The 27881-nt window shown below is 37.1% G+C and overlaps 1 long non-coding RNA gene across 1 annotated transcript; it reads left to right on the top strand.

Moving 5' to 3' along the window:
• The first annotated feature begins 504 nt into the window (after positions 1–504).
• On the top strand, positions 505–27881 carry LOC110123741 (uncharacterized). The gene is made up of 3 exons (XR_002309582.2): positions 505–735; positions 1012–1068; positions 27651–27881. It is a non-coding gene; the product is annotated as an uncharacterized lncRNA (long non-coding RNA).

Raw genomic sequence — 27881 nt, 5'->3', positions numbered from 1 at the left:
GCCTCGGATTTACACCGGACTTTCCTGTTCTGCCTAAGCACCGGTGCTATATCTATCCTTCCCCTCTGTCCTGGAAGTGTTCTCTTTCCCTGGTCAAGGGATCCCAGACGAACCCCCAAATGTTATGCCCGATGTCTGAATCCCTGAGTGGGAAGAGAGAAGGCTTCCAAGACAATGCAACTCACAAAAAAGGGGAAGTTTATTGCTGACTCGAGTCAGGGTTCCCGCCACGCGTCCAACGCAGTGGTACGGGGTCAGAGAGCACTGAGCTCAAGCTGTTACCCAATTTTTAAGGTGTGCACAAGCAGTTTGTAGCTGGCTTAAGCGGATTGGTTACATGTTTGCAAAGTAATCTTATTGGCCCAAACCTTCGGGCTTTTTTCAAACTTGGGCGTTCGCGGGCTTTTCAGCTTTCCCCTGATAGGTTCCCTTTTTCTTGCGAGGCGTGTGTTGATTGGCTGGCTCCAGGTTACCTAATGGGAGCGGGGAATCCCACCATTTCAGGGGAAACCAAAACCCAGGTCCGGGCCGCCTGCCAGCCCCAGCAGCCCCACACAGCCTGAAGATCCATTGTATCTAGAATCCATGGGACTTGTGAACACCTAGATTCAGAAGTGAGAGAAGGAGAAAACAGGGGTGACTTTAAGGATGGATTGTACTATCCTTATTTATGAGTCGTTAACCCATTTTCCATGACCTAACCATTAAATTAACCATTTCTCAATCATTTTAGAGGTGAATATTTTCTCAAACGTGACCCTACTGACATTTTGGGTGAAACATTCTTTGCTGCATTGTGGGAGAGAGGGTCCTGTAAATTTTAGGATGTTTAGCAGCATCTCTGGATCTAGCCATCAAATGCCCAGTATTCCTCTCCTGCTGTTGTCTTGAGATATTATTGCCAAATATCCTTGGGGGTATAGAACCACCACTGGTTGGGAACTACTGTGTTCATAGGAGGTTGAGTAGATTTGGGGTAGAGAGAGATGCATCCATTTTCATACATTTTAGGCTCGTCATTGCTCTGGGATGTCTGATTGAAGGTGTGAGCTATGCAGCTGGAGGGAGGTAAGTACTGGTGCACCCCTGAAAGATCTGGGCTATGTTACAAGCTTGAGAATATTATTTCCATCTGATTAATTGAGACTTGGGGAAAAGGCAGGATCCAGTGTAAGGAGAATGGAAGGCCAAGAACAAACACCTCGGATCTGCAGTTTTGGAGCTGATGTAAATTGAAAACACTGTGCTTGTCAAGGTGACCAAGAAGGACAGCCTGAGGGTCTTCTCTCTTCCTCCTCTGTGCCTCTCAACAAGGGTGCTCTTGTACAACTTTCTCATGATAATTACTGAACCATCAAGGAAACAAAACAATGAAGAAGTGGTTTAGGGACCCGAAGCCAGGGTTTAAGCTACTTGTAGAGTTTGGTAAACGACTGTGGAGAAGGGTGACACCTACGTTCTCAACTTAGACCCTTAAAAGCATTTTTTTATATCTTCACTCTGGGAAAAGTACTAGAAGAAAAATCATGAGTCTAAATTGTTGGTAGTATATTCTCATTTCTGGACAGGCTCTTGTTAATGCTGCCCAAAGCTAAAACTTTAAGTACATTGAAAATATTTTGATATCTTCAACTTTTCAGGCAAATAATTTAAAGATAACGAAAATATCCTAGAGAGACGATCTCCTGGGGAACAGACCCAAACAAAAAATTGCCTTAGAACCTAAGACCGCTGGTTGATTTCACAAAAATTAACCTTTAAGTAGCATTGCAAGCAAAAGCCCCATTTCTCTTTGACTGAATGCGTCTTTTATTTTATTGTCCTTTAAAAAATCACACAAGTCATACATGAATATGTTATTGTTGTAAAAGATTCAAACCACACAGAGATATTCAGAAAAAAACATGAATGTGCCCCTTTTCCCATCTAACGCTCTTGCTTTCCCCTCCTATCCCCAGATGCAACAATTCTCAACTGTTTGGTGTTCCTCTGTCCAGTGCTCTTGGACCCTAAGTACATACCGCTGAATGTGAAACATTGTTCTGCAGCTTGCTTTCTTCTCTTTCCATATCTTGGAGATATGAAAGAATCCTGAGCACCACACAAATAGAAAGGTTTTTCTTTCAGTAAGGAAAGAGAGAGTGAGGGAATGTAATCAAATGAACCCAACATTTATCACAGAGAATGACAGTGACAAGACCACTGACAATTCAACTAGCTGATACAATGCCTTTGGAACCCATCCTCAGGATGAACTCAGTGAAAAGCATGTTGACTTTCAAAGACTCAATATTTTTATTTGATGACTATGCAGGCAAAATACCTTCCCTCATCTTGTGGCAACAGAAGACAGTAAAAGCGACAGTATTCTGTTTTGCTACAAGTCTCTCTTCATTTTATATTAGCTATGGTTAGAGGTAATGTAATGAAATTGCCTAAAAAACTCTAGAGAGCAAGGTGAAGCAATCATTTTCTTTGTATCAAAAGATACTTAGCCAATGTCTTTCTTTCTTTCTTTCATTTTCAGCTGCATTTGGTCTTTGTTGCTGCAGGAAGGCTTTCTTTAGTTATGGCAAGCGGGGGCTACTCTCTGGTTGTGATGCGTGGGCTTCTCAATGTGGTAGCGTCTCTTGTTACAGAGCATACAGTCTAGGGTTATCAGGCTTCAGTAGTTTCAGCGTGGGGGCTCAGTAGTTGTGGCACACAAGCTTAGTTACCTTGCAGCATGTGGGATCTTCCCAGACGAGGGATTGAACCTGTGCCCCCTGCTTTGGCAGCTGGATTCTTAGTCACTGGACCACCAGAGAAGCCCCATAGCCCATTTCTTATTCTTGCTATTTCTGTGCCCTGTCCTCATGGGACTATTTCCTAATAAGGAATTAACTTGGCTGAGGAGGAGCCTGGGACATTGACCTGACAATTTCATTTGCTTCCCCAGTGGCTCAGATGGTAAAGAATCTGCCTACAATGCGTGGGACACGGGTTTGATCCCTGGATCAGGAAGATCCTCTGGAGAAGGAAATGGCAACCCACTTCAGTATTCTTGCCTGGAAAATTCTATGGACAGAGTAGCCTAGTGTGCTACAGTCCATGGGGCCACAAAGAATTATACATGACTGAGCAACCAACCCTTTGTAATTCCAATTCAACCCTAACCTGACAGAGATGATGCAAGGAGGAACATGTGCAGTGAAGCAATTCTTTAATCATCCTATAGGGGTATCTTCTCCAAGAATGTTAAAATTAAGCCTGATCTTTTTCACCACTGATTTTCTTCCCCAAGCTAATGCTGGCCTGACAACATTGCTCATCATCTTGACATAAGTGTGGAGTATTTCTGTATCATCAGAGAAAATTGCTCTATTTATTCTGCATAGAGTGATTTTCTCCTAAATCAGAATAGCAGTCTATTTTATTCCTCACTGTCACTTACTAGATAAATCCCATCAATAAATTTGCTGTTCCTTTGTGAATAAATTGTCTCTGCTATCATTTTCATTTTATGGCTAGTCACATCTTTCATCTGGATGCTATTACTCACCTCCTTGAACATTAAGTTCCTCCTTCTCAATGAAATAAGCTGTTCTTAGTACTTCTTCCTTCAAGTCAGTACTAAATGCTCACATCAAGGAAGCATTAACGGGAACAGTACTGGCTGGGGATTAAAAAGTCATGGGTCAGAGTCCCATTTCCAGTCCCCTCTGTCCAGACATGTGACTTTTGGGCAAGCTACTTGTCAGCTTGAGTTTCTTCATCTGTAAAAATGGGGGAGTGTGCTCTTTCATTACTTGTATTCCCATGGTGGTTTGGGGAATAAAACAAGACAGGTTTATGTAAAAGATCTCTGTAAGGTGTGACACTCAAAGGCAAATTGTTAAAGTACCAGGCACAGCTGAGATACTCATAAAAACATTTGGTGTTAGTCAAATCAATTTCTCCCACTTACTGTTTGCCAGTACCAGAAGATTTACAGAATAAGGGGGACAAGAGCTGGAGTGAACATCCTGGCTTTTAACTCTGTTCCTGCCCATTTCCTCCAACTTCACTCATCTCAGAGATCAGTCAAAACATGTAGATACTGACTATACACAATGTACAGATGTCTGACCTGGTGATTCCGCCATTCTGGGCAAAGCTCATTAACCCATAGAGTAGGCATTATCCCCAAGCTAAGATAACCCAGCCTGTCTTCTGGGAATTTGTTCTTTGACAGGGGAGACATACTTTCCTTGTCACTAGAGTGGAGTCAATTCATGACTGGCCCCTAGGAGAAGCTTTTTGATTTTCTGCTAACACCCTTAGCTTTACCAGGGTATCTTTTATTCTTATGTCACATTAGTAAGTACATCCTAGAAACCTATGAAACAGGCAAAAAATAAACAGGGCTGTATAGCGTGCATATACCAGTTCCAGAGATATGGTAAGCATTCAGTAAATGAAGGGCTTCTCAGTGGCTATAGTAGTTCAGCATGACATTGCTTAGTTTAAGATGTATAACATGTTTATTTGATATACTTATTTATTGCAAAATGATTACCAGCAGAGCATTAGCTAACATCTGGATCACATCACATAATTATTATTTCTTTTTTGTGTGTGCGGTGGTAACATTTAAAATCTCCTTTCTTGGAAACTTTCAAGTAAGTAATACAGTATTGTTAACTATAGTCACCATGCTGTACATTAGACCTGCAGAAGTTCTTCATCTAATAACTGAGAGTTTGTACTCTTTGACCAATATCTCCTCATTTCTCCTATCCCCTATCCACTGATAACCACTATTCTAGTCTTTGGGCTTGACTTTTTTAGATTCCACATATAAGTGACATCATATAGCATTTGTCTTTCTTTATCTTACATATTTCACTAGCATAACGCCCTCAAGATCCATCCTTGTGGCAAGCAAGAAAATATCCTTTGTCTCAGATACATGGCTGAGTAATATATCATTGTGTAAAGTCGCTCAGTCGTGTCCGACTCTTTGCAACCCCATGGACTGTGTCCATAGAATTCTCCAGGCCAGAATACTGGAGTGGGTAGCCTTTCCTTTCTCCAGGGGTTCTTCCCAACCCAGGGGTCAAACCCAGGTCTCCCGCACTGCAGGTGAATTCTTTACCAGCTGAGCCACAAGGGAAGTCCCACCATATCTTCTTTATTAGTTAATCCATTGATAGATACTTATATTGTTTCCATATCTTGGCTATTGGCTGCAATGAACACAGGACTGCAGGAATCTGTTTGTGTCTCATGAATATATACACAAAAGGAAGATTTCTGGATTCTGTGGTAAACTATTTTTAATTTTTTAGAATCCTCTGTATGGTTTTCCTTAATGGCTGTACCAATTTATATTCCTACCAACCTCCTTATCCACACTTTTCGCCACATCCTCACTAATACTTTTTTTTATCTCTTGTCTGGTTGGTGATAACCATTTTTGTAAGATGATATCTTATTGTGTTTTTGCTATGCATTTTCCTGATAATTAGTGATACTTTTTTATGGCCTATCTTCTTTGAAAAGATGTCTATTCAATTCCTCCGCCCATATTTAATGAGTGGTTTTTTCTTCTTTTTTTGCTGTTGAGTTGTATGAATCCTTTATATATATTTTATGTTAACTCATCAGATATATGATTGGCAAATATTTTCTCCCATTCTGTAGATTGCTTTTTCATTATATTGATGGTTTCTTATCTGTGCAACTTTTTATTTTGATGTAGTACCATTTGTTTATATTTTTATTTTTGATTTTGCTGCCTTTGCTTTGATATAAAATCCAGAAAAATCACCGCTGAGATAGATATCAAGGAGATTATCCACTATATGTTTACTTAGGTCTTTAAACCATTCTAAATTGATTTAGCATATGGTGTAAGATAAGGTACAGTTTCATTCTTTTACATGTGGCTATCAAATTTTCCCTACAACTCTTATTGAAAAGACTGCACTTTACCCATTTTACATTCTTGGCTCCTTTATCAAAAATTAGTGGACCATATATGTGTGGGTTTATATCTGGACTTCTATTCCATTGATCTGTGTCTGTTTTTAAGCCAATATCATACTGTTATGATTATTATAGCTTTGTGATATAATTTGAAATCAAGAATTGTGATGTTTCCAGAATTGTTTTTCTCTTTCAATATTACTTTGGCTTTTTGAGGTTACTTGCAGTTTCATACAAATTTTAGGATTCTTTTTTTTTTCAGTTTCTTGAAAAGTACCATTAGAATGTTGACAGGAATTGCATTGAACGTGTTGATCACTTTGGGTGGTATGGAATTAGCAATATTAGTTCTTCTAACCCATGAGCATAGTATATCTTTCCACTTATTTGTGTCTTCTTCAGTTTCTTTCATCAATGCCTTAGAGTTTGCAGTGTATGGCTATTTCACTTCCTTGATTAAATGTTTTCTGAGGTATTTTACTTTTTCATGTTATTATAAATTAGATTGTTTTCTTAATTTCTTATTTTGATAGTTTGTTATTAATGTTCAAAAATGCAACTGATTTTGTATCCTGCAACTTTGCTGAATTTATTAGTTCTATAGTTTTTTTGTAGAATCTTTAGGGTTTTCTATGTTTAATACATTTCATCTGTAAATGTGATAGTTTTACTTCTTCCATTCTGATCTGAATGTCTTTTATTTCTTTTTCATGCTTAATTGTTTTGCTAAGACTTCTCATACTATTTTGAATAAAGATGGCAAATATGGACATCCTTGTTTTGTTCTTGATCTTAGAGAAAAAGCTTTCAACTTTAACTGTTTGGTATGATGTTAACTATGGGTTTGTCATATATGGCCTTTATTAAGCTGAGGTCCAAAAATCACTGCAGATGGTGACTGTAGCCATGAAATTAAAAGATGCTTACTCCTTGGAAGAAAAGTTATGATCCACCTAGATAGCATATTAAAAAGCAGAGACATTACTTTGCCAACAAAGGCCTATCTTGTCAAAGTTGTGGTTTTTCCAGTGGTCATGTATGGATATGAGAGTTGGACTATAAAGAAAGCTGAGTGCCAAAGAATTGATGCTTTTGAACTGTGGTATTGGAGGAAACTCTTGAGAGTCCCTTGGACTGCAAGGAGATCCAGCCAGTCAATCTTAAAGGAAATATTCATTGGAAGGACTGATGCTAAAGCGGAAACTCCAATCCTTTGACCACCTGATGGGAAGAACTGACTCATTTGAAAAACCCTGATTCTGGGAAAGATTGAAGGCAGGAGGAGAAGGGGAAGACAGAGGATGAGATGGTTGGATGGCATACTGACTCAATGGACGTGAGTTTGAGTAAACTGTGGGAGTTGGTGATGGACAGGGAGGCCTGGCGTGTTGCAGTCCATGGGGTTGCAAAGAGTCAGACATGACTGAGCGACTGAACTGAACTGAAGCTGAGGTGTGATTTTTTTTCCATACACATTTTGTTGAGAGTTTTTATCCAGAACAGATGTTCAATGTAATCAAATGCATCAAATAAAAAAAGATCATATGATTTTTGTCTTTCATTTTCTTAATGTGGTATATCACACTAATTTTTCAACTTCATGTATATATATATATATATGTATGTATGTATATATATATATGTATATATATGTATATATATATATATATATATATGCATATATATATATATGTATATATATGCTCTACATTTATCCACTCCATCTCACATTTTATGTATCTGATATTACAACTTACCTTTTTTTAAATTATGTATCTATTCAATGTTGTTATAGTTTAATACTTTTGTATTTTGACCTTTATTCTAGAGTTATAAGTGATTGACCCACCACTGTTACATTAGAGTATTTTGAATTTAACTATATATTTACCTTTACCAGTGAGTTTTATACTTTCAGATGTTTTCCTGCTCCTAGTTAGTGTCTTTTTGTTTCAACAAGAACTCCCTTTAACCTTGCCTGTAGGGCCAGTGTAGTGATTATGAACTCCTTCAGCTTTTGCTTGTCTCTTCATTTCTCCTTCACTTCTGAAGGGCAGCTTTGCCAGGGTTAGTATCTTGGTCGGCAATTTTTTCTTTCAGCACTTTGGTTGTATCATGCCACTTCCTTCTGGTCTGCAAAGTTTCTGCTGAAAATCTGTTGATAGTCTTATGGAGAGTCCTTTGTATGTAACAGGTTGTTTTGTACTTGCTTTTTAAGGTTTTTTTCCTAGCAATTGACAATTTAATTACAATATGTCAAAAAGCATTATACCATGTCTTCTTGTGGGTCTCCTTAGAGTAATCTTATTTGGAACTCTGAGCTTCCTGGGTTTAGATGTCTTTTTCTTTCTCTGGGTTAAGGAAATTTTCAAACATTTCTTTTCTTTGAATAAGCTTTCACGTTCTTTGTACCTGTCTTGTCCTTCTGGGACTCCTATAAAGCACATATTTTTCCATTTGAAGATGTACCAAAAGTCTCTTGAATTATCTTTGTTGTTTTTCTTTTTTTGTTTCTCAGACTAAATGAATTTCATTGTCCCATTTTCAAGTTCACTGATTCTTTCTGCTGCTTCACCTAGCCTGCTGTTGACCTTCTGCTGGTGAATTTTTTAGTTAACTTATTGTATTCTTCAGCTTTATGATTTGTTTGATACTTTTAAATATTTTATATCCCTACTTTGATGTTCTTACTTTGTTCATGTCCTCAGTAAATATCTTTATGACTGTTATTTTGAACTCTTATTAGATGAATCATTCATCTCCATTTCATTAGGATCTATTTCTGGAGTTTTATTTTGTTCTTTGGAATATATTCTCTTTCTTCATTTTTCTTGCTGTCTGTATTGATTTCTGGACATAGATAAAGCATCCACCTCTCCCAGTCTTGACTGAATGATCTCATGTGGGAGATGAACCTTGTCTATTAGTCTAGCCCGAAGTCTTGGTTGTCCCTTAAACTTTTGTAAATACTAAGCTGCCTTCTTTGTTCCTGATGCCTGTCAGTATTTGAGGATGTACCAAGACCCATCACTGTCCTAAAGGGGGAGAATCACAGCCAGAACTTAGATGCCAGTTGATTGAAAATAGGGCTCTCAGCATCTTAGAAAATTTGTGTTTAGGCCACACCCAGGGAAAAGCCAGGATGCTGGCATTTTGCCTGCTCCCCTTGTGCTTGGTCCGAGTGTAAAACTTGTGTGTAGAGGTGCTCCTGCACCCATTAAAAACGCTTCTTTCCTGAAGGGCTATGGGACTTGGGAATGAAAGCGCTGTTAGCTGTTGGTCAGGTAATCCAAGTGCCCATCCTGGGTAGAGCTGGAAAAGTTGGGGAGCCAACTGTGTGTACAAGCTTCTTCCAGAAAAAAATGCTGTCATCTTGAAGTGGGCTAGGGAGAGAGCAGAAGAGGTTCCACAAGCTTCCTGGTCTCCAGGGAGAACGTCATTCAGTCCGTAGGTGTGTGCTAAATTAGGAATTTGATGCTCAGGCAGCAGCTTTCAGAGTATGCAGATCGACTGCTTTCAGAGACAGACAGAGATGAGTGTTCTTTTGTTTCTGTTCGTTCCCTCTGCTCTGAGTTCTGGGAAGATAGCCAGTTAAGAACTACTTCTTTGTTTGCTCCAAGCCTATGGGACTTGTGAATGCAATACTGTTGGGTTTCAGAACCAGGCAATCCAGGAGCCTGTCTGTCACGTGGCAGCCACCTCGCCTGGAGTGCAGACTATGTACAAGCTCCTTCCAGGGAGATACTGGTGATTTATAGTGGTCTAGAGGATGAAGGCAGAGGAAATGTCCACTGGCTTCCCTGGTCTTCAGGTAGGATGGAGGCCAGACCCTAGATATGTGCTAAATTATAAGCCTTTTCCATCTTTTTGCATGGAGAGTGATGTCGTTTTCTTAAAATGCCGAGAGATATTAATTAGTTTTCCCTCTATCTATGGACATTTATGTAGGTTTACTTTATCAAAAAACTGCAACAAATTCTCTTACAATATGCTGTATTAGGCATATGTTTGGTTCTCTTTACAGAGGAGAGATCTGGTACTGCCATAGCTGAATCATAAGGCATATTTAATGTTACTAAATTATGAAAAATTACCCATTAAAGTAGTTGTACCCCCTATATATTATGGCTGCATGTTTCTCTGTTCTCTTCCCTACATGTCATGTTACTAATTTTTTTTTCCATTTATTTTTATTAGTTGGAGGCCTATTACTTTACAATATTGTAGTGGTTTTTGCCATACATTGACATGAATCAGCCATGGATTTACATGTGTTCCCCATCCCAATCCCCCCTCCTGTCTCCCTTCCCATCCCATCCCTCTGGGTCTTCCCAGTGCACCAGCCCTGAGCACTTGTCTCATGCATCAAACCTCGGCTGGTGATCTGTTTCACCCTTGATAATATACATGTTTCGATGCCGTTCTCTCAAAACATCTCACTAAAATTTTAAATGATTTACTTATAGGATGTTATGAACTCACTTCTTTAATTTGCATTTCCTTAATTACTACTGAGAAACATTTTTCATATGTTTATGACTATTTATATTTCCTCCTTTGTAAACTGCCTGTTTTCTATTTGTTTATTTAGTATTTGATTTAGAAAATCTGTTTTCCTCCTGGGAACCATGGATTATTCCTTGAGAAGTCTGAGAACAGATTACCTTCTTTCTCAGACCCACACTTTTTGGGTAGAGACAAGTGAGAATGAATTCTTTTAGAATAATATTTCAAATATGAATTGGGATGAGCCCTCTTAATTATTAATATAAATTTAAACAGCGCTATTCAAAGCAGAGCCAGCAGCATCAGCCTTTTATGTGCTTAGTCACTCAGTCGTATACAATTCTTTGCGACCCCATTGACTGTAGAGCATCAGACTCCTCTGCCCATGGCACTCTCCAGGCAAGAATATTGGAGAGGTAGACATCCCCTTTTCCAGGGGATCTTCCCAACCCAGGGATTGAACCCGGGTCTCTTGCACTGAAGGCAGATTCTTTATCATCTGAGCCACCAGGGTACATTCTCAGGCTACTTTGTCAGAAGATCTAGAGGCAGGTACAGCAAGCTATTTTAATTTAACAAGCTTCTAGGTGACTAAGAAGCACTAAACTAGACCATTAAAAGAAGAAAAAAGTCAATTAGTGATTCTAAAACTAGGTTAAGAATAAGATTATATTTGTTTTATTAACATTTTAAAATTTTATTAGTAGTATACAGAACAACTTGAATGAGTCTCAGGAGAATTACGTAGAGTAAAAAAAAAGTCATTTTCACATATATTGTATGATTCTATTTATGTAATATTCTAGAAATGAAAAAATTATAGAACTAGAGAACAGATTAGTGTTTGCCAGGAGTTAGGGAAGGGTAAGGGTAGTGAAGGATTGGGAGGTGGACTTGATAATGAAAGAATACAATCAGGAATCTTTGTTCTGAAGAAACTTTCTGCATCTTGACTGTGGTGGTAGGTACACAAACACACACATGGTAAATTGCACAGAACTGAACACACACAGACACACACACACACACAATTAATACAAATAAAACTGAGGAAGTCTGAGTAAGACCAGTGGATCATATCAATGTCAAAATATCCTAGTGGTGACATTATACTATAGTTCTGCAAGCTTTGGTGAAAATTGAGTAAAGGATTCAAAGTATCTTCTTGTATTACTTCTTACAGCTAGAAGTGAATCTTTAGTTATCTCAAAATGTTCAATCAAAAATTAAAACAAAAGATTTATAAGGTTTAATTGCCATCAATTCCCCCCAAATATTCATAGGAAATGGGAAAATGGCTCATTGTCATTTTCATTCAGAATTTGGCAAAATGTCCCAATTATCTAATCATATATTCAAAGAATTATGTAAATTAATACACATGCTGGGTGAAGAACATTTATTTTCTTCTTGAAAAAAAATCAAAGAAAAAAGATAATTTTTAGAGCATAGATTTAATTCTTCCTCAAACAATGTATCTCTAATGTTTTAATCTTATGTTATTAACTAAGACATACTTGAAGAGAAAAAAATGTCATATATTTTAATTTTTAACTTTTATGACTGAGTGTATTTTTATTTGAATGACAATGTTTTGGAATAGGAAAATAATAACTGAAATTAGAGTGTAATTTATGCAGAACAGACTTAAAAAAAAGGGAACTCTTGACTACAGATGGGATTTTAGTTTTCAAATAATTACAAAATAAGCTTGTTCAATAAGCTCAAACACCTAAACATTCTGCTAGTGGTTAAAGACTCCAAGAGTAAGATGTTTATGGATCTTTGGGAAATCATTGTGATTTTCACATTGACACAATTTCACATGTAAACAAGCTAAAATATGCCTGGTTATTAGTTTTGTTTCTTTTTCTCCCCAGAGGTGACCTGGAAGTTATCATGATGTACCGTTCAGTTCAGTTCAGTCACTCAGTCATGTCCGACTCTTTGTGACCCCATGGACTGCAGCATGCCAGGTCTTCCCTGTCCATCACCAACTCTCAGAGCTTGCTCAAACTCATGTCCATTGAGTCGGTGATGCCATCCAACCATCTCATCCTCTGTCATCCCCGTCTCCTCCCACCTTCAATCTTTCCCAGCATCGGGGTCTTTTCAAAAGAGTCAGTTCTTTGGAGTTTCAGCTTCAGCATCAGTCTTTCCAATGAATATTCAGGACTGATTTCCTTTAGGATAGACTGGTTGGATCTCCTTGCAGTCCATGGGCCTCTCAAGAGTCTTCTCCAACACCACAGTTCAAAAGTATCAATTATTCAGTTCTTGGCTTTCTTTATAGTACAACTCTTACATCCATACATGACTACTTAAAAAACCATAGCTTTGACTAGATGGACCTTTACTGGCAAAGTAATACTCTGCTTTTCAATATGCTGTCTAGGTAGGTCATAAATTTTCTTCCAAAGAGCAAGCATCTTTTAATTTCATGGCTGCAGTCACCATCTGCAGTGATTTTGGGGCCCAAGAAAATAAAGTCTCTCACTGATTCCATTGTTTCCCCAACTATTTGCCATGAAGTGATGGGACTGGATGCCATGATCTTAGTTTTCTGAATGCTGAGTTTTAAGCCAACTTTTTCACTCTCCTCTTTCACTTTCATCAAGAGGCTCTTTAGTTCCTCTTCACTTTCTGCCATAAGGGTGGTGTCATCTGCATATCTGAGGTTATTGATATTTCTCCTGGCAATCTTGATTCCAGCTTGTGCTTCATCCAGCCTGGCATTTTGCATGATGTACTCTGCATATAAGTTAAATAAGCAGGATGAAAATATACAGCCTTGAAATACTCCTTTCCCAATTTGGAACCAGTCTGTTGTTCCATGTCCAGTTCTAACTGTTGCTTCTTGACCTGCATACAGATTTCTCAGAAGTCAGGTAAGGTGGTTTGGTATTCCCATCTCTATCAGAATTTTCCAGTTTGTTGTGATCCACACAGTCAAAGGCTTTGGCATAGTCAATAAAGCAGAAGTAGATGTTTTTCTAGAACATTCCTGCTTTTTTAGATGGTCCAGTGGATGTTGGTAATTTGATCTATGGTTCCTATGCTTTTCTTAAATCCAGCTTTAATATCTGAAAGTTCATGGTTCACATATTGTTGAAGCCTGACTTGGAGAATTTTGAGCATTACTTCTCTAGTGTGTGAGATGAGTGCAATTGTGTGGTAGTTTGAGCATTATTTGGCATTGCTCTTCTTTGGGATTGGAATGAAAACTGACCTTTTTCAGTCCTGTGTCCACTGAAAGATTTCCAAATTTGCTGGAATATTGAGTGCAGCACTTACATAGAATCATCTTTTAGGATTTGAAATAGCTCAACTGGAATTCCATCACCTCCAGTAGCTTTGTTCATAGTGATGCTTCCTAAGGCCTACTTGACTTTGCATTTCAGGACATCTGGCTCTAGGTGAGTGATCACACTATCATGATTATCTGGGTCATGATTATCTGGGTCATGAAGATCTTTTTTGTGTAGTTCTTCTGTGCATTCTTGCCACCTCTTCTTAATATCTTCTGCTTCCGTTAAGTCCATACCATTTCTTTCCTTTATTGTGCCCGTGTTTGCATGGAATGTACCTATAGGAAACCATTTATACTGTCTTTTTCCTGGAACCTTGATCTTCTGACTTGATCTATTGACTTATTCACATGTTTAAAAAAGACTATCTGAATTTATTCAAGATTAAAATTTAGAAAAGTTTGCGGATTAACTGTATGGAAAGAGTTATTGCACATTCACTAAAATTCATATTCTCTTCATTTTCCTGGGCACACAACTTGTGTGTATAACCAGGTTTCCTTGAAGTTTGTTTGGTCACTAAGTCATGTCTGATTCTTTGGAGCCCATGGAATATAGCCCACCAGACTCCTCTGTCCATGGGCATTTTCCAGGCAAGAATACAGGAGTGGATTGCCATTTCCTTCTTCAGGGGATCTTTCTGACCCAGGAACCCAACCTGTGTCTCCTGCATTGGCAGATGGATTCTTTACCACTCAGCCACCAGAGAAGCCCCTCCTTGAAGTCAATGAGACATGTGATTGATTATAGGTAGCAGAATGGGATAAAAGTAAATCTTCCACTTCCAAGCCTCATTCATAAAAATGCTCCTAACCATATTTATGTATTTATTTTTGGCTGCTTTTGGTCTCAGTTTTGGCATCTGGGATCTTCCATTACCACATGTAGGCTCCTTGTTGGGGCATGCAGTCTTCTCACTAGTTGTGGTGCATGGGCTTAGGTGGATGTCACTTACCCAGTCAGGGATTAAACCCATATCCCCTGCATTGGAAAGAGGATTCTTAACCACTGGACCACCAAGGAAGACCCCTAAGCACAAATGTTTTTGTTTTATCCACCTTCTGGTTGCCTGGGATGTAGAGACGTGCCGTGGTCTTGTGAACCATCTGTTCTGACCCAGTACTAGTATCAGTCTTCCTTCTGTGATTGGCTGACTGCTTTACACATTTATTGAACTTTTATATCAGTCTTGGGTGGTATATTTTAACACAGACTTTTCATCTGTGAACTACTAAAGCAGTCAATAAAATTTGAAGAATCAAATAAGAATGGATTTTCTAATTGGAGTCTTTCCCTTTGTTTGACTTATTCCTGGATTGACCAGAGTGGGTTTCTCTCCACTCAATATTCTATTTCACCTGGGACTTAAAAACTGACACAAATATTTATCAGAACTGTGTGTAGAATTTATCATATTTAGAATCCTTAAACTACATGAAAGTGAAAGAAAGTGTTAGTTGCTTAGTCAAGTTCAACTCTTTGCAGCCCCAAGGACTATAGCCCACCAGTCTCCTCTGTCTGTGAAATTCTCCAGGTAAGAATACTGGAGTGGGTAGCCATTTCATTTTCCAGGCGTTCTTTCCGACCTAGAGGTTGAATCCGGATCTCCTGCATCGCAGATGGATTCTTTACCGTCTGAGCCACCAGAGAAGAAGAATGTTTAAGAATTTTCACAATTTAAAATCAGTTAAACATATATGCTGCTAACATAATTTATTATTATAAATCATGTTTTATTTCTATTCATATATTCATTTGCCCTGGTATCCTAGGAGGTATGTAGGTATGGGTTGCCATCTTAGAAATGGATATTTGATGAATATAGCATAGAAACTGGAAGAATACAAGAACTTGTAGCTTTACATTAGGATGACTATTCCAAGAAAACTTTGGAAATATATTTTGTGCTGTGTCTAGTTCAAGGGAAACTGCATTGTAGTTGTTATTTAGACAGTAAAAAAATGCCATTTTGTATAAATCTGAGATCAGCTTTCAGTTGTAAGTCTACGTGTTTTTCCCCAGCATTTTGGGAATCTCTCCATTCTTCAGCAGCAGGAAGGTATCTAACACAGGCTTTGAACTCCTCTCAAAACCATAGAGAGAGAGTCAGTCTTTTATAGTTCCTGTTTACTGAGCCATAACAGAGCAAGTCACTGGTGCCAAAACCCCACACTCATTCCCTTTAAACAGTCTCTGCAAGCAGGTCAATGAAGTGTTCCTGGAACTATAATTTATGGTGCCTCATGCAGTGATAAGAAAAATGCTGGACTGAGTTCAGAAACAAGGGTCAAATGATGACAATGAGAGCAAACCATTTCAAATTGTTTTAGCTGCAGCTGAATACGAGGCTGCTAGGAGGGAACATGTATCAGGGAGAGCTAAGTAGTCATAACTAAGCCAGGCATTGATTTATTTACTTACTTGTTTATTCATTCATTCATTTGAACACGCTTTGAGCTCTTTGAGAGAGGGAGGAAAGGTAATATATTTCAGTCTTTCTCCTAAAATGTTCATCTAGGAAAATTGGGCAAGAGATCATTTTTGTCACAGATTTCCAAGGACTGGTAAGGCTCAATTATGTGAGCTGATTAAAAGCACAAAATATTTATACTTTTGGTCAAGGAAAGAGTGACCCTCTGCTGTTTGGTTACTGATGTGAGCATGTGCTATGCTGTTTTGTAAGTTTCATTTTCTTGTTTCCAAAATAGTACAGTCTTTCTGTATATTACTCTGCCATATTATCACTCACCATTACCTGAAACCATTCAGATCTTTCCTTTGTTTTTAGCTAATAAAGACTTTAAGCTCCTTTAACAAAATTAAGGTAACAAACTGAAAGGGGAAAAGTAATGTCTCAAGTCTTATTTGCGTAGGAAGAGATTGGAAGTCTTAGTAGATTTTCTAGGTGCTAGACAAATCTCAAATATTTTGAAAAACTCCTACATTACTAGTGTTTCAGTTGAAAAAGGAAAGAAAAATGTGTAGCTATACTTCTCTGAACTAGAAAGAAAATAGCTATTATATGTCCTGTTTCTTCTCCTGTTCAGTTTGTGACAGTTGGATCATGTTCTTTTCGGTCAGGGCAGTTCTCCCATCCTATTCTGACAGAATTTTCACAGGCTTTTCTCTTATCTTGGTCTCTCTATGAACCTTACCTCTATTTCTGTTACTTTATCTAATTTGGAGATAAGCAGGGTCAAAAACAAACAAAAAGATCTGGCCAAAGAAATAATGGAAACTTTTGTCTCTCTTCTGAGTTGGAACATTCCTACCCACTACAAGTAATGTAAATTGAAATGCAGTGAGTCATCCTTCTCTGTCATTTCCATGAATATCACACCTGTTGTGCATCTTTGCAAAAAATGTCACTCGCTGAGAATAGTGGCTCATGCTGCCCACCCCTGTTCAAGGACTTTCTAGCTGTCCATGCTCATCAATAGCATCTGTAAAATTAATTCCACTTGGCACTTTCTTCAGTCTACATCCTAGAGATCACTAGACCTGCCCTGCCTCTGAGCAGGGATCTTCTTACCTGACTCAAACTCCCCTGAGCAATCTGGGTACATGATGCTGACCCCAGGTACCCTAAGAAGAGCCCTGAAATTCAATATGTGTAAAGCAAACCAAATTTGATTTGTCAGCAATAGAAGAGGCGACATAATTCAGCCTCATTCATTATTTGGTAAAAGAAAGCTTAAATTTCTTCCATTACTGTTTAGCAGTAGTTTGACATTGTGATAAATTTACTTTTTGTTTATATGAATACCATTAAAAACTGTTGCAGAACATAGCAATAGTTAACAGGTGCTACTTGGGGTTACTGTATTAAATGTTTCACAGTCATATATGGCCTAACCCAAAGAGATAGGTGCTATACTCTTCATTTTTCAGGAGCAGAAATGGAAATTTAGTTAGATTAAACAAGTTGTTATCATGTAGCTAATAAGAATTGGAGGATTAATTAAATAAAACTTTTATCCTCTAAAGTCTGTGTTCTTCTCCACTTTGCTATACAACCTCAAGAAAGAAGAATTATACTAATTCTGAATCTGCCTAATAGAATTTGTAATAATTTAACCAAAGCAGTCATACACATTTATACTCTGAGGATAAATCTATTAATTTAACAAATATTTAAATATTTACTGAGTGAGAGTTATGTACCAAGAGATTTTTTTTCCCCCCTAGGCTATTCAAATATTTTTTGCATTTCAGTTATGGGAGACCTATCTGGGAAGAGAATACTCATTTCCCAGGCAAAAATAAAATAAAAAACAATGGTTCATCTATTGTCAATGTTAAACTATTGAGCCTCCTAGAAATCTTTAACACATTCTGTTTCTTCTTTCAGGCTTGAGTTTGAATCTGAAGCATTATATTTTGAAAAAGAACTTTTAAATACCAGAATTTCTAGTTGTTATGAGGATACTTTAAGGCATCATTGTTGAAATATTTTGAAACTTAACAAACCCTTGGATTACAAAATAGTGTTAAAATAAATTGGAGACTAGGCTTGCAAATTGCCCAAACCACGTTGTATGTGTGCATGCGTGCATGCTCAGACACATCCGACTCTTTGTGATCCCATGGACTGTAGCCCACCAGGCTCCTCTGTCCATGGAATTGTCCAGGCAAGAATATTGGAGTGGGTTGCCATTTCCTCCTGCAGGGGATCTTCCCAACCCAGGGATTGAACCTGAGTATCCTGCGTCTCCTGCATTGGCAGGCAGAGTCTTTAAGATTGTGCCACCTGGGAAGCCCCTAATTCATGTTAGCAAAACTAAATCTAACTTATTTCATGAAAATAAGTGAAACTTAGGCCATTTCTTGTAAATGTATTCCTCTGATAATCACAATAGAAACTTAACTCATTTTCCCAAAATGGTATAAGATAAATCATTTTTAAGCAGTCCTCTGTCATCTGGAAACCCCCAGTGTAATAACCAATTACTGTAAGAGTTAAACAGTTTCCTCATTTTTGCTTTATAAGCTGTCCTGTAGCATTATGCCTCTGAGCTTAATTACAGTTTTAGTCTGAAGACTCTTAGTTCATGAACTGTTCTTATATGCACAACAAACACTATTTTATTGATCTGGTTTTGATTTTACTGTTACTGGATTTTTGCTAGTTCTTGGTGCCAAAAATGGGAACCAAAGAAGACCCCCTGCAGTAACTCTGAGGCTTATGTGCAACCATGGGCTGGTACCCACAGAGCCCATTGCACTCACTGCTTTCTCTCTTATCTCAGGATCCTAGGATAAGTTTCCACTGGATTCAAGCTCCTTTTTTGCAGTTTGAACTTTCTGAGTTTATTATGCATACCTGTGTTTGCGGGAGCTTCTTAGTAAGTCATCCTTCTGTTCAGAAAAGGAGATAACTATGGTTTTGGGGGCTTTTAAAAATACATATATAAGATTGTATCATCTGTAAATAGAGAAAATTTATTTTTCCTTTCTGATTTGGATGTGATTTATTTATTTTTTCTTTTGTAATTGCTTGTGGTTAGAACCGCCAAAACTATTGAAAAAAAGTGGTTAGAGTGGACATCCTTGTCTTGTTTCTGATCTTAGAGGAAATATTTTCAGCTTTTCACCATTGAGAATAATGTTTGTTGTGAGTTTGTTGTAAATGGCGTTTATTATGTTGAGGTAGTTTCTCTCTATGCTCACTTTCTGGAGAGTTTTTATCATAAATGGATGAGATTAATCAAAAGCTTTTTCTCCATCTACTGAGATGATCATATGGTTTTTATACTTCAATTTGTTACTGTGGACTATCAGACTGATTTGCAGATATTGAAGAATCTTTGCTTTCCTGGAATAAATCTCACTTGATCATGGTGTGTGATCCTTTTAATATTGTTGGATTTGATTTGCTAGTATTTTGTTGAGGATTTTTGCATCTATGTTCATCAATGATATTGGCCTGTATTTTTTATTGTGATATTTTTGTCTGCTTTTGGTATCAGAGTGATGCTGGTCTTGTAGAATAAGTGAGACATGTTCCTCTGTATGAATTTTTTTTGGAATAATGTGAGAAGGATAGGTCCTACCTAATGCTCTTTAAGTGTTAGGTAGAATTCACCTCTGATGCCATCTAGTCCCAAACTTTTGTTAGGAGTTTTTTGCTTTTTTTTTCTTGATTCAGTTTCATTGCTGGTAGCTGATCTGTTTGTATTTTCTATTTCTTCCTGATTCAATGTGGGGATTTAGTATGTGTCTAAAAATTTGCCCATCTCTTCTAGATTGTCCATCTTATTGACAGATACTGGTTCATAGTAGTCTCTTATGATTCTTTTATTTCTGTAGTGTTGGTTTTAACTTCTTTTTAATTTATGATTTTATTGATTTGGGCTCTCTCTCTCTTTAATGAGTATGGCTAAAAGTTTATTAATTTTGTTTATCTTCCCAAATAACTGGATCTCAGTTTCATTGATATTTTCTATTGTTTTTTTTGTCTCTATTTCATTTGTTTCTTTTCTGATCATTATGATTTCTTTTTGCTTTCATTTGTCTCCAGGTATATTTTTATTTCCCGTTTGATTTGTTCAGTGATCCATCTGTTGTTTAGTAGCAGAGTATTTAGCCTCCACCTGTTTCTATTTTTTTTCATCTTTCTATATAGCTGATTTCTTATCTCATAATGTTTTGGTTGGAAAAGAAGCATGATATTATTTCAATTTTATTAAATTTATGAGACTTTTTTGTGGCCAGCATGTAGTTTGACCTGGAGAATGTTTCCCATGTATTTAAAAAGAATGTGTATTCTTCTGCTTTTGGATGGAATATTCTATTTGATTTAGTAAGTCCATTTGGTTGAATGTATCATTTAAAGCCAGTGTGTCCCTATAGATTTTCTGTCTAGATGATTTAAATGTGGAGTTAACGTCCCCTATTGTTATTGTTTTACTGTCAATTTCTCCCTTTATGTCTGTTAATATTTGCCTTATAAATTTAGGTGCTTTTATGTTGGGTGCATATGTAGTTATAACTGTTACATCTTCTTGGACTGCTCTTTTAATCATTATGTAATATCTACTTTTGTTGTCAGGTTAGGGAAGTTTTCAATCTTGATTTCTTCAAATGTTTTCTGCCCCTTCTCTTTCTCTTCTCCTTCTGGGATTCCTATAATGAAAATGTTAGTGTTTGATGTTATCTCTTGTATGGTTTACATACAATTTCTTTTTACATACTTTTTTTTAAGTCTTTTATCACTCACTGACAATACTGTTTTTCCCTTGATTCTCCTCTGAAAGCATTTACAATCAACTACAGGCAAAATTATTTCACTTTCAAGCAGGTTCATGGAAAAGTAATTGATGATGACTCTACAATACAGATTTCTGGTAACTTTAGATCAAAATGCTGAATTCAGTAAGAATTTTTAATGGAAAAACTGACTGATTCAAATAACTGCTAGTCCAAGGTCAAGGAAAATAAGAATTGTTTACGTAAAAATGAATGAACAGTTGAAGATGGTTATAATGTTTATGACTTTGCTTGAAATAGTGCTGGTGCTTTAATGCTGTCTACCCTCCCCCCCCAGATTTAAATAAACTACTTTTCTCCTTAATTTTAAGCTATCTATAGCTTGCAACAGTTTGGTAAAATATACCTTTATAAGCAAAAATTGAAATATTTACCTTTTAGTCCTTATCGATTTCCTCTAGAATTCAGAAACATTTATTAAATATTCTTATTTTTCATGACAATACAGATATTTATGAAAGTTCATAAATAATCTGTTCTCCCTATAATAGAACACAATTGAGCAAATCTTTAACTTGGCTTCTCTGCCTAAAGAGACTTTTAAAGTTCTCATCTGAGTTTCTTATTACTTGAGAATTTTAAATACTGAATGTTAACCTTATGGAGCTAATAAACACATTGGATATTACCAAAGCTTTGGCTAAAACATTATATTTGAAAATATACATGTAATCACTATTCTTGCTACTTTCGTGTAAATAATCAGGTCATATTTAATGAGACTAGACTTATAAACAAATTAGGCTCACTGTAACTATCTTTGATAAAAGTACTTTTACAAAATGTAGACAAAAATATATAAATACAGACAAAAATGGTTTTAATGGAAATCTATAGTATACCTGTTATCAGATTCTAATCTTGTTCATTGTCTTTGAGATATTGTTATTTCCATGTAAACTTCAGAGAAATCATCATAACAGATCATGTGTGGGCAACCTTCATGCTTGTTATTGTTTGGGACACTCAAAAGAGTTCAGCAGAACACCCATGGATACCATCAAAGACAGTCAAACTGCAAACTCAGACGGTTCATCAGATTGAAACTGCCACCCACATTTCACTGTCTAAAGATGTTTTGAATTCAAATCTAGAAATTTTCTTAATTGGCACCTCTTCTTTTTAGATACTGAGTTTATATTTTGCTCCAACTATTAACCATTGTTTTTCTTTGGTTTCCATAGAACTTCTTTTTACTAGATTACTTGATTGCTCAAATCATACAGTGGTCTAATTTAGGTGGAAGCTCACCTGCAACACTCTCTCCTGAATTAAAATAAAACATCCTCATGTTATCCTTTCCTAAGTAATCATGAGAATGTGAGATTGCTCATACAACATGTTGTGCTTTGTAAACAACTCAGAAAAAATGGAAACCCAATTGCGTATTACTCTGCATATGTAAGTTGGAAATGTGAAACATGAATCTGATTATAACTCATTTGATTTATTTAAATCTTTGCTCCTGGGAATGACTGCTCTGGGTTATTTTAAATCCTTGGCTATTATCCTGCTCATAGTCATTGTATTAACAACTTCCCTAGTGCATTGTATCCTCTCAAGGCTTTTAAACACATTGCAGCTGCCACTCACATCTTAAATGGTATCATGAAGATTAGACGTCAAAGGACTCACTGATCCAACCACATGTATCAATATCTGTTATGATGATGCAACTGTTGGTAACAGTAGCTGCATGACCATCTGTCTGAATGACTATGTCCATAGTGGTACCTGAAAGTAACACTATACTAGTTGGTCATACTCTCAGCTTGTGGAGAGAGTGACGGAAAGGGAGGAGTTGTTAAAATAAAATGCAGAGCAGGCCTGATAATCCTCAAAGAAGATAAAACCATTTAAGCCACATAAACAAAACTAAATCTAGTTTACTTCATGAACAAAATTTAACTTAGTGTACTTCTTAGATATGTATTCATCTCATAATCCTAAAATAAACTTAACTCATCTTTCTAAAATGGTATAAAATCTGCAGTTTTAACCAATCATCTGCCATCTGGAAATTCTCATTGTAATAACCAATCATTGTAAGGCTTAAACTATGTCCTCATTTTCATTTTATAATCCATTCTGCAGTATCATATCCCTGAGCTTCTCTACTTTTGGTTTGAAGATTACCAGTTTGTGAACTGTTCTTATGTACACAATAAACCCTTGCTAACAAAATTTTACTTATCTGGTTTTAATTTTTACAGTTTCTGGATTTTTTGATAATAGTTATATTACAACATGAGTTTGTGCGTGTATCCTCAGTCATGTCTGGGTCTTTGTGACCCCATGGACTGTAGCCTGCCAGACTCCTCTGTCCATGGAATTTCCCAGGCAAGAATACTGGAATAGGTTGCCATTTCCTCCTCCAGGGGATCTTCCTGACTCAGGGGTCAAACCAGTGTCTCTTGTGTTTCCTGCATTGGCAGGTAGATTCTTTGTATCACTGCGCCACCTGGGAATCCCTATGTTATAACATATTTTGCTTGAATCCTTTTTAACAGTAAGTTAAAAGTCCCTTTTTCCATTGAGGTGGAATTAAATTGTTTTTGAGTTTTTCTATTATGACTTTCAAATTTTCTACAATCTCTCTGCAGTTTTTCTCAATTTCTGAAACATGTTAATGATATTTATGAGAAGAATCAAAACAAGAATAAGTAAAGTTAATAAACAGGAAAGCAATGGCAAAAAGAAGATAAAATGCCCTAGGAAACAAAAGAAATTTTTAAAGAGGAGGATAGTGGGGGAAGAGAAGATGCAAAGTAAAAATAGATTCCAAGCATGTGGAGCATTAAGGGCCACTGGTGGTGATGGATAGGGAGGCCTGGCATGCTGCGGTTCATGGGATTGCAAAGAGTCGGACACAACTGAGCGACTGAACTGAAGTGAGCTGCTAAGATGGTAAAGAATATGCCTGCAATGTGGGAAACCTGGGTTCAATCCCTGGGTTGGGAAGATCTCCTGGAGAAGGGAATGGCAACCCACTCCGGTATTCTTGACTGAAGAATTCCATGGACAAAGGAGCCTGGCAGGCCACAGTCCATGGGGTCGCAGAGTCAGACACAACTGAGCAACTGATACTTTCATTCACAGAAACCCTTTCTTGCTTCTGTTAGCATATTTTTATTCATAGATGAACATTTGTAGATTGATCAGTGGACACTTTATTTGCTAGTTGTTTCTATGAACCAAGTAAATGGGACATGGCCACCAGTGCTTGATCACATTGCTGGTACAGGGCATCTTCCTTCAGAGAACTCGACTGGCACCTTCTCTCCTCGAGGTGCTCATGAGACCACCTAAAGGATCGTGTAGAGGAAAATTATGAACACCCCTCTGCTGATTGGGAGCCTGAATGCAGTTGTTCACTCATTCATTTCCTCAACCATAATTGCTCATTCAAGTAAATTTCTATTGAAAGCTAAAAGCACTGTACTGAACACTACAGGAAATAAAAGAAACATTATACACAGAATCCTGCCTAAATTTTTCATATTAAATGCCTTTTATGGATGTTCCACAAGACACACCACCTCAACATATACAAAACTAAATTCAGCAGGCTCTTCATACCTCACTCCCATCACTAACCACCCAGCTCTTCCATTTACAAGCAGATCTATTCTTCTACTAATATCTCCTATATCTGTTATTGATAAAACCATCCAAACTGGAAACCTCAAGTCTTTCTCTGTTCTTTCAGCTTCCTCTTCCTATTCTCTAATCAGTCATCAGGTACCTTCAACTCTTCTCCTGATTATATCTTTCTTTCTACCCACTTATCTCTTACTTGTAGTCAACTGAGATAGGCTTGTGTCCAAATTTTCTATCAGTTCCTTTTTAGTCTTCCTTTTATGTACACTCTAGTCTGAAGGCTGTCCCTAAAATGCAGGTAGTATATCACTTCCTTGCTAAAATTTTTCAGTACTTCTCATTACCAAAGAGTGAATAAAGTCCCTCAAATTATAGAGAAATATCTTCATATCTATTCTATTAGCTATCTACTTATCTGATGTTTCTATTTTCATCTCATATGTTCTCTTTCATAAACTCTTGGTTTGCTGTATGTTGTATTTTTCTTGACATATTTGTTAGGAGTCTTTTTTTTTTTTTTACTTTACTTTATGGGAAATAGAAAACTATTGGATTTATTTTAGTAAGAGAGAAATAAGATCAGGAAGTAATTCATAAGGATAAATGTATTAATAATTTGAAAAATGAAATGAAGAAGGAACTGGCTATGGTAGGTGGTTACTGCCATGGTGATGAGGATCTGAGCCTGGATAGTAGAATAGAAAAAGAGATGCAGTGAGATAATGTATAAGGTGAGATTATACATGAATATGTGTGAGTTGTTATGTTTCATCTCAATAGGCTGATTTCTTGGTGTAACACAATGGACCACTGAAAGAATAGAAAAAAACAAAGAGTTTTAGATTTTTCTTAAAAGTTGAAAAGTAAATATGCAGAAGACTACTATACAAGTAAATGAGAATGACTGATATAGGATTTGTATAAAAATGTTACTAAAATACTGGTGTAACTTTTGGTCACTGTATATTTAAGCTATATCCTGATTTAGTATTATAGTATTCACTTCTAAACAAACATTTTATAAAATTTTTAGGAATGAGTAAAATCTAAAATGGTTTGTGGTTTTTTTCCTGTTTTGTTTTTGGGTTTTTTTTTTTTTTTTTCCCCCTTTCTACTTTGAAGTCATGTGTTATGCTGAACACTGTATGGAGTCCTGTAGAAAAAAATAAACACGAGATAATCCCTACCCTCAAAGGAAATTACTAACTCATTTAAGGCTTATAATAGCAAAACAAAAATCTAAACTTTAGTCAATTAAGTAGAAAATTTAGGCCCCAAACACTTTCCTCTGAAGTTTGTATAACCAGAGCATGAAAAAAAGGGATATCTAAATTGTTTTGCTTAATTTATTGGTTACCTACTAGAACCAGAGGCCCCCAAACATGAAACAAAAACAAAGTATTCATGGGAAATATTCAACAGGCAAAACATGTTTGCCAAGAAACCAAACAACCCACACATAGCCAATAAAAGCGAAGACTCTTACTCATACTCGAAATGCCTCCAGACTGAAACTGTGTCAGTTAGAGAATATTTCACAGCTGTAGGACTTCTTCATCGAGAGATTTTTTTTTTCTGCCGGTCTCAAAATTCGGCACACAAATCATCACTTGGAGAATCACACCCAAGCTTCTTAGATAATGAAGGGGATAAAGAGAAATGTTGTTATTTTAAGTTTTCAAGGAAGAGGACCCTGTTGTGCAAACAGCTGTGTTTTAGCCCTTTGAGATGGGTGAAGATCACCTTCAGAGCTGTGGACGGGGTTCCTACAGGCTAACTGGGAAGACTGAAATCCGAAAGATCTTTGAGTTAGAATCCTAGCAAGGACAGATCACTTTGTAAAGTTTGTCTGAAATCTTTAGCCTAATTAACTGTCATTAAAAAAAATATCAGAATAATTTAAAGTGTCCTGCCATGAAGTTATAGATACAGGATTTTTTCCAGTTCTTAAAAAATCAGTTTTTTTCTGGTTTTGTTTGTTTCCTCATACATCATCAGAACCATTGCATATTGACTTGAGGATAAATGACTAATGTTTAATGCAATTTTGACAATAGTTTCTATTCTGCTTTGTCCTTCAGTGATGATTAGGAATTTTCAGGTGGGCCAGTGGTTAGGACTCAGGGCTCTCACTGCTGAGGGCTTGAGTTCAATTCCTGTTAAGGGAACTAAAATCTCCCTAGCCTTGTGATTAAAAAAAAAAACACCACCACAATGGGAGACTTTCAGAGTGGTCCCGTGTTTAGGAATCCACCTGCAGATGAGACTTCCAGAGTGGTCTTATGTTTAGGAACCCACCTGCAGATGCAGGAGACATGTTCCTTTCCTGGTTTGGGAGGATTCCACATGCTGCGGGGTAACTAAGCCTATGTGCCGCAACTACTGAACTCTTGGGGGGCCCAGAGCCCATGCTCTGCCACAAGAGAAGCCGCCGCAACGAGAAGCCTGCACACCGCAGTGAGGAATAGTCCCTGCACCTAGAGAAAGCCCACATCCAGCAATGAAGACCCAGTGCAGCCATAAATAAATAACTATATTTTTATAACTCCTTAAAAAAATAAAAAGAATGATGATTAAATGTTTCATACTTCTCTTTCCTGCTCAAAATGTTCTCGAGGTAGACCTAAAGAGAGAGAAGTATGGAGTAAGGAAGCATTTACCGGGAAATGAATTTGTATGAAAAATCATAGAGGTTTAAGTTTAGAGATAAGGTGTATTCATATTCAAATTTCCAAAATGAATTTTGCCATGGGTATAATGTTTATAATAAAATGTGCCCTTTGATCCACTTGAGTGTAGGCTAGGCGTAGTGACTTTCATTTTTATTGAGAGGGTATAGTAAAGGAAAAAACAAGACTACAGTGGGGAAAGCTGGCAGATACCATTTTAAGCAAATTATAAAGGTTGACAACATCAGTAATAATTCATGCTGATATCATGTACCCCTTAAAACGATGTGATGAGCAGTCAGCTTATCTTATGTTTTTCTCTCAAACCTTTGTTATTGTTGTTGTTCAGTCACCAAGTCTCAAGTCATGTTGTCAGCCTAATCATGAGAAAAAATCACACAGCTAAACTGAAGGATAGTCTACAAAATAACCACTACTCCTCAGCATTGCTATGGTCATGAAAAACAAGGGAAGACTGAGGATCTCGCACAGATTGGAGGAGACCAGGAGACCAGATGATTTAATGCATTGTGGTGCTCTGGATGGGATCCTGGAACAAAGAAAAGACATTGGTGGAGAA

Source organism: Odocoileus virginianus, chromosome 19 (genome assembly GCF_023699985.2).
Source record: "Odocoileus virginianus isolate 20LAN1187 ecotype Illinois chromosome 19, Ovbor_1.2, whole genome shotgun sequence".
In the NCBI taxonomy this organism is placed as follows: Eukaryota; Metazoa; Chordata; class Mammalia; order Artiodactyla; family Cervidae; genus Odocoileus; species Odocoileus virginianus.
This window is presented reverse-complemented; position numbering and strand designations above follow the sequence as displayed.